The following is a 14,465-nucleotide window of genomic DNA, read 5'->3' as shown; positions in this document are numbered from 1 at the left end:
CGTGGATATTATCAAAGCAGTGGTTGATAAATATGGAAATGGGAAAATTCTAGCGTTAAGACCAAGACAAGGAAATTAATATGAACTAACAATGGAAAATGAGGAAACGTGAGGAATTGACTGATTGATGGGCTGAATATAAAAGGGGTGAATTGTGAAATTAAAAAACTACAAAATAGAGACTTTGTTGTTTCCTTCATGCACATGCCCGTCTACCTAGATGATAGAGAAATAATTGGAAAATTGGAGGGATGGAGAGTCAACCCCATATCAAAAATTAAAAGAAGATGCTACCCGGGCACTGGAATCGAGGATGGAACGAGGTTCCTTAAAGTAAGGTTCCCTAAAGAAGTGGCATCATTGCCCTACAGCACAAGGCTGGAAACAGCAGAAGGGCAGCAGTATTTTAGGGTGGTGCACAGTCACCAGGTGAAGACCTGTAGGCTGTGCATGAGCCCGGATCATCTGCTTAAAGAGTGCCCAGATTTCAAGTGCTACAAATGTGAAGAAAAGGGACACTTCGCAAGAGACTGTAACGCAGTCAGGTGCCCGGAGTGTCAGGAGATTTTAAATAAATGTGAGTGTTGGATGGAGAAAGAGGAAGAAGGTAGGGAGCATTGGGTGGACGGACAGGTGCATGAAGGAAACAACGGGGATGAAAGACATAATGATGAAGGACAAGAGGAAGAAAATGTACGACAAAAAGAAATGGAAGAAGGAGCGAGCAACAGAGAGGAAGGAGAACGATAACGAACAAACAATGGAGCAGGACACACAAAGGACAGCAATGGAGATATCAGACCATTTTAAAAGCTATCGGGATAACATGGAGAAAGATGGACAAGGAAGGATGGATCAAAGTAAAGAGACTGAAAGTGAAGAGGAAATAACAACAGACAATTTGGACAAAGACAGGAGGGGGAGAGGAAAAATAAGAAGGAGATCATTGAAGGTAACACCGAATTTTGAAAATGTAAGAAAAAAGACTACGAAAAGAAGCCAAGGTGAACAGGCAAACAGATATGAAGTGTTAAAGGGCCTGGAGGGAGAAAATGGAGAATAATGGTTTTTAGGTATTTATTTGTATTTATTTTAATGGTTTTAAGTTGTGTTACTTTTAATGCAAGGGGACAGATGGACATGGGAAAATTTGAAAGAGTGAAAGAAAAATGTAGAGGTGAAGATGTCATTGTTTTACAAGAAACAAATTGGAAAGAGAGTGTGATGATGGAATACAAAAAGAAATGGGAAGGAGATATTTTATATAATAATGGGGATGGTAGGCTTGGAAGAGGGGTGGCGCTTTTAATGAGAAAAGATGTTTTTAATACAACCACAGTGGTGTACAAAGATAAGATGGGAAAATGCATGGCTGTGGAAGTAAATTATGAAGGACGTGAATTAATTTTAGTGAATGTACACGCACCAAAGAAAAGAAAAGAAAGAATTTTTTAATTGTTTAAGGAGTGTAATAAAAAAAATATAAGGAAATAATAATGATGGGGGATTTTAACACAGTTTTCAGCAAACTAGACATGGCAGAGGGGATGGTTTTTAAATCGGACACAGGAAGGAAAGAATTAAACGAATTGATGAGAGAAAATAAATTAATTGATGTATGGAGGGACATACATGCACAGATGCTTGGACAAGAAAAGGTACAACGGTGCAAGACTAGAGCCTAAATAAGTAGATTTCAACAGATCGTAAGCATAAAAATCAAAAATAATTTCAGAGAATTATTTTTTATTAAGACAGCAGAACACTTGGAAAGCAACTCAATAGCAAAGCAGAGTGGCCCAGCGGAAGCGTGCTGGGCCCATAACCCAGAGGTTGATGGATTGAAACCATCCTCTGCTAAGTGTCTTTTAATTCAACACATGCACAGATGCTTGGAAAAGATAAGGTACAACAGTGCAAGACTAGAACCAAGTAGATTTCAACAGATCGTAAGCATGGAAATCAAAAATATTTTCAATAAATTATTTTTTAATAAGACAGCAGAACACTTGGAAAGCAACTCAATGGCGCAGCAGAAGCGTGCTGGGCCCATAACCCAGAGGTCAATGGATCGAAACTATCCTCTGCTAAGTCTTTTTTAATTCAACACATGTGTAGCATAGCCACATAGGGGGAAATGTTTATACTGCTGTGATTATTATAATTACTCTTATATATACAACTGTTATTTTATAATCATTCTGCCTGTGTTATTTGCCCTGGTGTGTGATTGGATTCCCGGAATACCCGTGACGTCAGTCAAATCAAGGAAGGACTTTTACTTCCGTATAAAAGGAGCCAGTAAACCAGTGTTAAGAGAGGCAACACGTTGGTGATAGAAGGATTTGGCGATCGATCGCCAGTAAAAGGACGTCTCTTAAAGCAGCTCCAGTCTGAGACAAAGAAAACCCTCATCGTGGAATCATCATTAAGGTTGGATTATTTACCTTTGAGGAAATCGTCACAGAGCAGCGCTGCGTCTCATCGAGCTCCCGGACTCAAACTAATCTGCCGGTGAGGCCCATTCAACATACACACACACACTTACAGTACAGTGTACGGACAGTTTCCATTACGGACTATTTATCCACTCTCTTCATTACCACGGTTCGTTTGTTTACTTTGTATGTCCTGTATATATGTATATATCTTGTTAAATTTGAATGTTGTCAGCCACCTATTTTGTAAATACACTTGGGGATTTAAACTCATTTGTTATGCAAGCCTTCATTTTTCACTCATTCCAATACTCGTATAATTAAGGATTAGACCGTTAAGTTTTTGTGTATCTTCACCTACATAAATAGCAGGCTGAACGTTACATAGTGGTGGCCCGTACGGGGAAAATTCGTATTATTGTTATTGTGTTTGTTTGGGGTGGATTTTTTCTTTTTCTTCTCTTTTTTTTCTTTTTTTTTTTTCTCCTCTCTTCAATATAAAATGGATGTGTCAAATGTAACAACTGATGTTAACGGTGAAACCGGTAAATGATAATCTCAATACGGAACAAACAGAGGTGGATTTTACCACAGGTTCATTTTTAACCAGGCGCAATCCGCCTGAAGAAATAACATCCATGATTAGTTCATTGTACATGTCTGACAGTGAACAAACTGATGATGATGATGAGGAAAGTAGTATACTCAATATAGGCATGGTACAAGTGATGCATGATGACTTGATTCAATGTAAGGGTAATTTATTGGACCTAACTAAAAACTTACACACTTTAGAACAAGATTTTAAACAGTCAAAAGACAGTACATTGAATCAGGGAAACAAGCTTTAGGCAAGCAGTGGACGCTAGCTTGGCAGGGTTGGAGGATTATTTTTGTAATGCATTGGGAAACTTAGAAAAGGCAGTAACAGATTGTTTTCTAAGGAGAGATGCAAAGTGGGAAAATCAAATGAGAAAAATTAGGCTCACTAGTACTCCCACGCTCACTAGATTACAGGCCTATTCACCTGACGCTTCCCAAGGTTCCATGATCCGTCGACCACTGACCCCAGCACTAGCATCTAGAGAGAAAATTTCCACTCAGAAATCTCTCGATGATACGTATGTGGTTCAACAACAGGTGCTTGCTCCCCATCTTAAAGAGCAACATGCAGGTTGGACACCCCTATATAGCATAGTGTATGTTGATGATAAAACTAGATTTTCTGAACTGGAGTAATATATATTTAGCCATTAACGATATTTTGAGATAAATTGTGATAAAATAACTTCCGCGTCTATAAAGCATTAACCGGAAGTGACGATGGGCGAGGGAGTCTGGTCAAGTTCAAGCTCAGGTTACAATGGATGCGAATGAAGAAACCGAGTTCTCCGGTGTGGACGAACATGCCTATGATGGCCCACAGGCCTATAATTATGAGCAAATTAAGAGTTAAAATAATTAAAAGTAAGACTTACTCTGCTAAGTCCTCGTTTTCGTTGCACAGAATGTCTGCTAACGTTAGCACTTTGTCCTCCAGTCCAGCCCGCGCCAAAATCCGGTGTACACTTTGACGGTGGACTTGATTCCATCGAGTGCACCGAGGGAACAGCATCAGTAATCAGCCTCACGTGGTCCTTACTCCGAAATCCCATCCGAGACTCCAACAAATCTCCAGGTCGATAATTCTCCGGAGTGAAATGTGCACCACAAACGACCGAGTGTGTGGTAACAGACGCGGCAGTGAAGTCTGCTCTCTTCACCTGCACAAAACGCACTCAAGACCGAAAAGCCTTGTTTTTTCTAGAAGGAAAATGATGGACACGATGTCCTGACAGGCTGGAATTCGTGCAACCAGCACAAACACAATAATTTACCATTATGGCTTCTCTAAAATTTTCTGTACTGCTCTAACTACATCAACACCCACAATGAGAGCTGACCGCGAGCTCTTTTGTTTGCCTCGCCCTACGTCATATGACGCGTTGATAGCGGGAAAGGCGTATTCCAGAGCCTAGCACATTTTCATCAAAATCTCTACATCAAATGAGATTTCATTAGTAATTTCTACATATGTGTTTTTAAAAGACCTCTGCAGACAATATAAAGTATTAATTCAGTTATAAATTCAACCTGCATGTTGCTCTTTAATGTACATACCTCCTCTGTAGTGGCAGGTGCATCCTCATTCTGTGCCCGTCCGCCTATCCGACTCGAGTTCCCTTCTTTCGGAGACTCCTGTGAGACGGCGGAGGTGCTCAACTTCATCGAGCAATGTGACAACTTCCTAGAGATTCGACCCCTTCCCTGTGCTGAGCTACTAGGAACCTTGAGTATAGTACTGAAGGGACCCGCGCTGAGCTGGTGGAAGGCAGAGAAGGTCAAGGTAACGGATTGGAGGTCCTTCAAAAGGGCATTCATGGCTGCTTTTCTCCCAGACAATTACCTCTCAGAAGTGGAGGAAAAACTGAGGACGATGGTTCAGCAGCCACGACAACGCCTGAGAGACTTTGCTTATGACTACTGGGCCTTATGTCTGAAATGGAAGCCAGAGATCTGTGAGGAGGAGCTAGTAAATCGCATACTCAACAACATCAACCCAAGAGTTGCCGGGTGTATGAGGGGAACAGTTACCTCTGTTGAACACCTGGTGAAAATCGGCTCCATGGTGGAAAAGGACTATATGGGAGCTAAAGACTACTGGCAGAAAGTGGGTACTCAGAGCAGCCAAGGAAAAACCAACAAAAAATCGGCTGAAGGTACCTTCCACAAAAACCTGGCTGGAGTAACACTAGCTCAACCCCATCCACTGTCGTCTCTTCTTGTGGTGCCTGTAAGGATGAAGGGCAAGGAGGTAAAGGCAGTGGTAGACACAGGTAGCACTTACACCTTGATGCAAGAAAGCCTGTGGAAACAGTTGAGAGGGGAGATTCCATCAGTGGTTACCTCCAGTCCACAAAGGTTCATGATGGCAGACGGAACGATTCACCAGTCCAGAGACCTGCAACGGATTGAGTTTCAATGGCATGACCACTTATGCAAAATGGATAGGTATATTCTAAATGACACTCACCTAGCTTTTCCACTCATTGCTGGTCTGGATTTCCTGAGAGCCATGGGAGCAGTACTAGAAGTGGGACGAGGCAGATATGGGTTAACGTCTGATGAAGGATACACCTATTACCCTTTCATACATCACAGATGCCCACTAAGACAAACAACCCGACTGGTCAAGTGTTTGCTAATATGGCTGCGCTGCTGAATTTATATTATGCCTTACCCTCCACTGGTAGACTGCCCGAACTCAGGTCCATTTCCTCAGAGATCCCTGAGTGGGGCACTGACAGTCAGGGGGAGTTAATGAAGTTAAACGCCGCCTGGCCACGCACCACTTCAAACACCCTGGGTAAGACCTCTATTGTACAACATAAAATCACATTATCAGATGACATACCCCTCAAGTCCCGTGCATACCGTGTGTCTCCTCTTAAGAAGCAGATTATTAAAGAACAAGTAGACCTGATGCTACGGGACGATATCATTGAACCCTCCTTTTCACCTTGGTCTTCACCGGTAGTCCTGGTCCCCAAACCTGATGGCTCTTACAGGTTCTGTGTGGATTACAGGAAGCTGGACGGCAAGACCGTACCCGACGCTTATCCAATGCCGTTGATTCATGACATCCTTGAATCCCTGGAAGGATCTTCCTGGTTTACTTCCTTGGATCTGCAGTCCGGGTACTGGCAGGTGGAGATGGATGAACTGAGTAAAGAGAAGACTGCTTTTATCTCAACCAAGGGGCTGTTTCAATTCAAGTCGATGCCCTATGGGCTCAGAAATGCCGCTGCTACCTTCCAACGGTTGATGGAGAGAGTACTGTCTGATCTGAGAGGGAGAATATGTTTTGTGTACATTGACGATATAATAATCTATTCCAAATCACTTGAACAACATATTCAACACCTAGATATGGTTCTGCAATGGCTGACCCAAGCCAATCTGACACTGAGCATGAAGAAATGCCACTTCTTCAAACGACAGCTCAACTTCCTCGGCCATATAATCTCGGAGAGGGGAGTGGAGGTGGACCGAGAGAAGACCAGGGTCGTTGCGGAGTTCCCCCCACCGCAAGATCTTAAAGCTTTGCAATGATTTCTGGGACTGGCAGGCTGGTACCATAAGTTTATTTCCCACTTTGCTGACATTACTGCTCCATTGAACCTCCTAAAAAAGAGTTAAGTGGGAATGGACCCCAGAGTGTCAAGCTAGCATGGAAGAACTAAAACAAGCCTTGCAAAATTCATTGGTCCTAATACAACCTGATATTAACCAACCCTTCCAGGTAGGACTGGGAGCCATCCTCACTCAACATTCTGAGGAGGGAGAAAAGGTGGTGGCATATGCATCAAGGACCTTAACTGGAGCAGAAAAGAATTACAGCACTTCAGAAAAAGAATGTCTAGCAGTGGTTTGGGCGGTAGAAAAGTGGAGACATTACCTGTAGGGAAGACCCTTCGACGTCTTCACGGATCATGCGGCTCTCGCCTGGGCGTTCAACTGCCCTATGACCTCCTCACGCCTTACCCGCTGGACACTCCGCCTGCAACAGTTCTGTTTTCAAGTTCATCACAGGAAAGGTTGCCTCAACCAGGGACCTGATGCGTTGTCCTGGGTCCTGGAGAAACCTGTTGCTGATGATGCTCCTTGCCTGATCTTGTCTTCACATAATGCATCTCCATTACCTCACTCTATGGAAGAAATAACAAAGGCTCAAAGTTTGGATGATACCATCTCTCACCTGCAGTCTATCCTGAACCCCCGAGCAGTCAAAGACCAACCCATCAGCTTTGAAGACCTCCAAGGGGTGTGGTACCGCAAAGTTCCCATAAAAAAGTGAAATATCAACTGGTGGTACCACAATCCTTAACATCAGATTTCATGCATTACTATCATGATAATCCACTTGGAGGCCATCTCGGACAGTTGAAAACCCTGCTGAAGATCCTAGATGTGGCATGGTGGCTGTCTGTCCGGAAAGATGTCTGCCAATACATTAAAACCTGTGAGATATGCCAAAAATATAAACCCAGCAATACCAAACCATCGGGATTGATGCAGAGTACACCGATCACCGAACCTGGACACACGTTAGGGGTGGACCTAATGGGACCCTTCCCCAACAGCAAGAAGCAGAATACTTGTCTCCTAGTCATTGTGGATTATTTCACAAAGTGGGTGGAAATGTTCCCACTCAGAGACAGTAAGACCCAGAAAATAGTGAAGATTATGCGGGAGGAGATATTCACTCGTTGGGGGTACCCAAATACCTGGTGACCGATAGGGGTCCCCAATTTACTTCCAGCATCCTGGGTGATCTGTGCAAAACATGGGGATGTGTCCAGAAACTCACCACGAGTTATCACCCACAGTCAAACCTAACGGAAAGGGTCAAACGAACCGTGAAAACCATGATTGCTGCCTATGTGGGACAACAACATCAGTCCTGGGACCAGAGGCTACCTGAATTCCGCTATGCCATTAACACCGCCCAGCAAGAAACCACAGGAAAGTCTCCTACAGAGCTCATGCTGGGTAGGCAAATTCTAGGACCACTGGAATGTCTTATCCATGACCACCTTCACCAGATCAAGCTGCTTATTCCCTGGTAGAACGACAAAACATCATGATGGAGGAAGTGAGGAACAGAATGAGGATGTGCCAAGCCAAACAAGCTAGGTATTATAATAACCGTAGGAAAAATGTTTCAAATGAGTGACCTGGTTTGGATTAAAACTCATCCTCTCTCTAGTTCCTCAAACAAATTCTCTGCCAAGCTAGCGCACAAGTGGGAGGGTCCAGCTGAGATAAAAAGTAAAACAGGGCCAATAAATTACACTGTGTGCTGGGGCAACCCACCTAGAACTGATACCTATAATGTGGTAAACCTGAAGCGCTACTATGGACGCTCTTCTCCGATGCCGCTGGCTGGGGGGGGGAATGTTTATACTGCTGTGATTATTATAATTACTCTTATATATACAGCTGTTATTTTATAATCATTCTTCCTGTGTTATTTGCCCTGGTGTGTGATTGGATTCCCGTTTACTCTCGCAAGAGTTCTCTCACGACGTTCCAGAGAATACTCGTGACGTCAGTCAAATCAAGGAAGGACTTTTACTTCCGTATAAAAGGAGCCGGTAAACCAGTGTTAAGAGAGGCAACACGTTGGTGATAGAAGGATTTGGCGATCGATCCCAGTAAAAGGACGTCTCTTAAAGCAGCTCCAGTCTGAGACAAAGAAAACCCTCATCGTGGAATCATCATTTAAGGTTGGATTATTTACCTTTGAGGAAATCGTCACAGAGCAGCGCTGCGTTTAATCGAGCTCCCGGACTCAAACTAATCTGCCGGTGAGGCCCATTCAACATACACACACACACACTTACAGTACAGTGTATGGACAGTTTCCATTACGGACTATTTATCCACTCTCTTCATTACCGCGGTTCGTTTGTTTACTTTGTATGTCCTGTATATATGTATATATCTTGTTAAATTTGAACATTGTCAGCCACCTATTTTGTAAATACACTTGGGGATTTAAACTCATTTGTTATGCAAGCCATCATTTTTCACTCATTCCAACACTCCTATAATTAAGGATTAGACCGTTAAGTTTTTGTGTATCTTCACCTACATAAATAGCTGGCTGAACGTTACACATGCATAGATGCTTGGAAAAGAAAAGGTACAAAAGTGCAAGACTAGAGCCAAGTAGATTTCAACAGATCGTAAGCATGAAAATAAAAAAAAAATCAAATGAATTATTTTTTATTAAGACAGCAGAACAATTGGAGAGCAACTCAATAGCAAAGCAGAGTGGCACATCCGAAGCATGCTGGGCCCATAACCCAGAAGTCGATGGATTGAAATCATCCTCTGCTAATTGTATTTTAATTCAATAGATGCTTGGAAAAGAAAAGGTACAACAGTTCAAGACTAGAGCCAAGTAGATTTCAACAGATCAAAAGCATGGAAATCTAATATAATTTCAATGAATAATTTTTTTTAATAAGACAGCAGAACACTTGGAAAGCAACTCAATAGCAAAGCAGAGTGGCGCAGTGGAAGTGTTCTGGGCCCATAACCCAGAAGTCGATGGATTGAAATCATCCTCTGCTAATTGTATTTTAATTCAATAGATGCTTGGAAAAGAAAAGGTACAACAGTTCAAGACTAGAGCCAAGTAGATTTCAACAGATCAAAAGCATGGAAATCTAATATAATTTCAATGAATAATTTTTTTTAATAAGACAGCAGAACACTTGGAAAGCAACTCAATAGCAAAGCAGAGCGGCACATCCGAAGCATTCTGGGCCCATAACCCAGAGTTTGATGGATCGAAACTATCCTCTGCTAAGTGTATTTTAATTCAACATGTGCATAGATGCTTGGAAAAGAAAAGGTGCAAGCCTAGAGCCCAGTATATTTCAACAGATAGTAAACATCTGTATCTAAAATAATTTCAATGAATAATTTTTAATAAGACAGCAGACACTTGGAAAGCAGCTCAATAGCAAAGCAGAGTGGCGCAGCGGAAGCGTGCTGGGCCCATAACCCAGAGGTCGATAGATCGAAACTATCCTCTGTTAAGTGTGTTTTAATTCAACATATGCATAGATGCTTGGAAAAGAAAAGGTTCAAGACTAAAGTCAAGTACATTTCAAAAGATAGTATACATGGAAATCTAAAACAATTTCAATGAATAAGTTTTAATAAGACAAAGCAGAGTGGCGCAGCGGAAGCGTGCTGGGCCCATAACCCAGAGGTCGATGGGTCGAAACCATCCTCTGCTAATTGTATTTTAATTCAATAGATGCTTGGAAAAGAAAAGGTACAACAGTGCAAGACTAGAGCCAAGTAGATTTCAACAGATCGAAAGCATGGAAATAAAAAATAATTTCAATGAATTATTTTTTAATAAGACAGCAGAACACTTGGAAAGCAGCTCAATAGCAAAGCAGAGTGGCACATCCGAAGCATGCTGGGCCCATAACCCGGAGTTTGATGGATCGAAACTATCCTCTGCTAAGTGTATTTTAATTCAACATATACATAGATGCTTGGAAAAGAAAAGGTGCAAGCCTAGAGCCAAGTATATTTCAACAGATAGTAAACATGGAAATCTAAAATAATTTCAATGAATAATTTTTAATAAGACAGCAGAACATTTGGAAAGCAGCTCAATAGCAAAGCAGAGTGGCGCAGCGGAAGCGTGCTGGGCCCATAACCCAGAGGTCGATAGATCGAAACTATCCTCTGCTAAGTGTGTTTTAATTCAACATATGCATAGATGCTTAGAAAAGAAAAGGTTCAAGACTAAAGTCAAGTACATTTCAAAAGATAGTATACATGGAAATCTAAAACAATTTCAATGAATAATCTTTAAAAAGACAAAGCAGAGTGGCGCAGCGAAGCGTGCTGGGCCCATAACCCAGAGGTCGATGGATCGAAACCATCCTCTGCTAATTGTATTTTAATTCAATAGATGCTTGGAAAAGAAAAGGTACAACAGTTCAAGACTAGAGCCAAGTAGATTTCAACAGATAGTAAGCATGGAAATCTAATATAATTTCAATGAATAATTTTTTTTAATAAGACAGCAGAACACTTGGAAAGCAACTCAATAGCAAAGCAGAGTGGCGCAGTGGAAGTGTGCTGGGCCCATAACCCAGAAGTCGATGGATTGAAATCATCCTCTGCTAATTGTATTTTAATTCAATAGATGCTTGGAAAAGAAAAGGTACAACAGTTCAAGACTAGAGCCAAGTAGATTTCAACAGATCAAAAGCATGGAAATCTAATATAATTTCAATGAATAATTTTTTTTAATAAGACAGCAGAACACTTGGAAAGCAGCTCAATAGCAAAGCAGAGTGGCACATCCGAAGCATGCTGGGCCCATAACCCAGAGTTTGACGGATCGAAACTATCCTCTGCTAAGTGTATTTTAATTCAACATGTGCATAGATGCTTGGAAAAGAAAAGGTGCAAGCCTAGAGCCCAGTATATTTCAACAGATAGTAAACATCTGTATCTAAAATAATTTCAATGAATAATTTTTAATAAGACAGCAGACACTTGGAAAACAGCTCAATAGCAAAGCAGAGTGGCGCAGCGGAAGCGTGCTGGGCCCATAACCCAGAGGTCGATAGATTGAAACTATCCTCTGTTAAGTGTGTTTTAATTCAACATATGCATAGATGCTTGGAAAAGAAAAGGTTCAAGACTAAAGTCAAGTACATTTCAAAAGATAGTATACATGGAAATCTAAAACAATTTCAATGAATAAGTTTTAATAAGACAAAGCAGAGTGGCGCAGTGGAAGCGTGCTGGGCCCATAACCCAGAGGTCGATGGGTCGAAACCATCCTCTGCTAATTGTATTTTAATTCAATAGATGCTTGGAAAAGAAAAGGTACAACAGTGCAAGACTAGAGCCAAGTAGATTTCAACAGATCGAAAGCATGGAAATAAAAAATAATTTCAATGAATTATTTTTTAATAAGACAGCAGAACACTTGGAAAGCAGCTCAATAGCAAAGCAGAATGGCACATCCGAAGCATGCTGGGCCCATAACCCGGAGTTTGATGGATCGAAACTATCCTCTGCTAAGTGTATTTTAATTCAACATATACATAGATGCTTGGAAAAGAAAAGGTGCAAGCCTAGAGCCAAGTATATTTCAACAGATAGTAAACATGGAAATCTAAAATAATTTCAATGAATAATTTTTAATAAGACAGCAGAACATTTGGAAAGCAGCTCAATAGCAAAGCAGAGTGGCGCAGCGGAAGCGTGCTGGGCCCATAACCCAGAGGTCGATAGATCGAAACTATCCTCTGCTAAGTGTGTTTTAATTCAACATATGCATAGATGCTTAGAAAAGAAAAGGTTCAAGACTAAAGTCAAGTACATTTCAAAAGATAGTATACATGGAAATCTAAAACAATTTCAATGAATAATCTTTAAAAAGACAAAGCAGAGTGGCGCAGCGGAAGCGTGCTGGGCCCATAACCCAGAGGTCGATGGATCGAAACCATCCTCTGCTAATTGTATTTTAATTCAATAGATGCTTGGAAAAGAAAAGGTACAACAGTTCAAGACTAGAGCCAAGTAGATTTCAACAGATAGTAAGCATGGAAATCTAATATAATTTCAATGAATAATTTTTTTAATAAGACAGCAGAACACTTGGAAAGCAACTCAATAGCAAAGCAGAGTGGCGCAGTGGAAGTGTGCTGGGCCCATAACCCAGAAGTCGATGGATTGAAATCATCCTCTGCTAATTGTATTTTAATTCAATAGATGCTTGGAAAAGAAAAGGTACAACAGTTCAAGACTAGAGCCAAGTAGATTTCAACAGATCGAAAGCATGGAAATCTAATATAATTTCAATGAATAATTTTTTTTAATAAGACAGCAGAACACTTGGAAAGCAGCTCAATAGCAAAGCAGAGTGGCACATCCGAAGCATGCTGGGCCCATAACCCAGAGTTTGACGGATCGAAACTATCCTCTGCTAAGTGTATTTTAATTCAACATATGCATAGATGCTTGGAAAAGAAAAGGTGCAAGCCTAGAGCCCAGTATATTTCAACAGATAGTAAACATCTGTATCTAAAATAATTTCAATGAATAATTTTTAATAAGACAGCAGACACTTGGAAAGCAGCTCAATAGCAAAGCAGAGTGGCGCAGCGGAAGCGTGCTGGGCCCATAACCCAGAGGTCGATAGATTGAAACTATCCTCTGTTAAGTGTGTTTTAATTCAACATATGCATAGATGCTTGGAAAAGAAAAGGTTCAAGACTAAAGTCAAGTACATTTCAAAAGATAGTATACATGGAAATCTAAAACAATTTCAATGAATAAGTTTTAATAAGACAAAGCAGAGTGGCGCAGCGGAAGCGTGTTGGGCCCATAACCCAGAGGTTGATGGGTCGAAACCATCCTCTGCTAATTGTATTTTAATTCAATAGATGCTTGGAAAAGAAAAGGTACAACAGTGCAAGACTAGAGCCAAGTAGATTTCAACAGATCGAAAGCATGGAAATAAAAAATAATTTCAATGAATTATTTTTTAATAAGACAGCAGAACACTTGGAAAGCAGCTCAATAGCAAAGCAGAGTGGCACATCCGAAGCATGCTGGGCCCATAACCCGGAGTTTGATGGATCGAAACTATCCTCTGCTGAGTGTATTTTAATTCAACATATACATAGATGCTTGGAAAAGAAAAGGTGCAAGCCTAGAGCCAAGTATATTTCAACAGATAGTAAACATGGAAATCTAAAATAATTTCAATGAATAATTTTTAATAAGACAGCAGAACATTTGGAAAGCAGCTCAATAGCAAAGCAGAGTGGCGCAGCGGAAGCGTGCTGGGCCCATAACCCAGAGGTCGATAGATCGAAACTATCCTCTGCTAAGTGTGTTTTAATTCAACATATGCATAGATGCTTAGAAAAGAAAAGGTTCAAGACTAAAGTCAAGTACATTTCAAAAGATAGTGTACATGGAAATCTAAAACAATTTCAATGAATAATCTTTAAAAAGGCAAAGCAGAGTGGCGCAGCGGAAGCGTGCTGGGCCCATAACCCAGAGGTCGATGGATCGAAACCATCCTCTGCTAATTGTATTTTAATTCAATAGATGCTTGGAAAAGAAAAGGTACAACAGTTCAAGACTAGAGCCAAGTAGATTTCAACAGATAGTAAGCATGGAAATCTAATATAATTTCAATGAATAATTTTTTTTAATAAGACAGCCGAACACTTGGAAAGCAACTCACTAGCAAAGCAGAGTGGCGCAGTGGAAGTGTGCTGGGCCCATAACCCAGAAGTCGATGGATTGAAATCATCCTCTGCTAATTGTATTTTAATTCAATAGATGCTTGGAAAAGAAAAGGTACAACAGTTCAAGACTAGAGCCAAGTAGATTTCAACAGATCGAAAGCATGGAAAT

The 14,465-nt window shown here is 41.0% G+C and overlaps 2 non-coding genes across 2 annotated transcripts; both read left to right on the top strand.

Moving 5' to 3' along the window:
* The first annotated feature begins 12,478 nt into the window (after nucleotides 1-12,478).
* Nucleotides 12,479-12,550, top strand: trnam-cau (transfer RNA methionine (anticodon CAU)). The gene has a single exon. It is a non-coding gene; the product is annotated as a tRNA-Met (tRNA).
* A 1,511-nt stretch (nucleotides 12,551-14,061) lies between these two features.
* Nucleotides 14,062-14,133, top strand: trnam-cau (transfer RNA methionine (anticodon CAU)). The gene has a single exon. It is a non-coding gene; the product is annotated as a tRNA-Met (tRNA).
* Nucleotides 14,134-14,465: the final 332 nt, after the last annotated feature.

This window comes from Xyrauchen texanus, chromosome 6, assembly GCF_025860055.1.
Source record: "Xyrauchen texanus isolate HMW12.3.18 chromosome 6, RBS_HiC_50CHRs, whole genome shotgun sequence".
Lineage (NCBI taxonomy): Eukaryota > Metazoa > Chordata > Actinopteri > Cypriniformes > Catostomidae > Xyrauchen > Xyrauchen texanus.
This window is presented reverse-complemented; position numbering and strand designations above follow the sequence as displayed.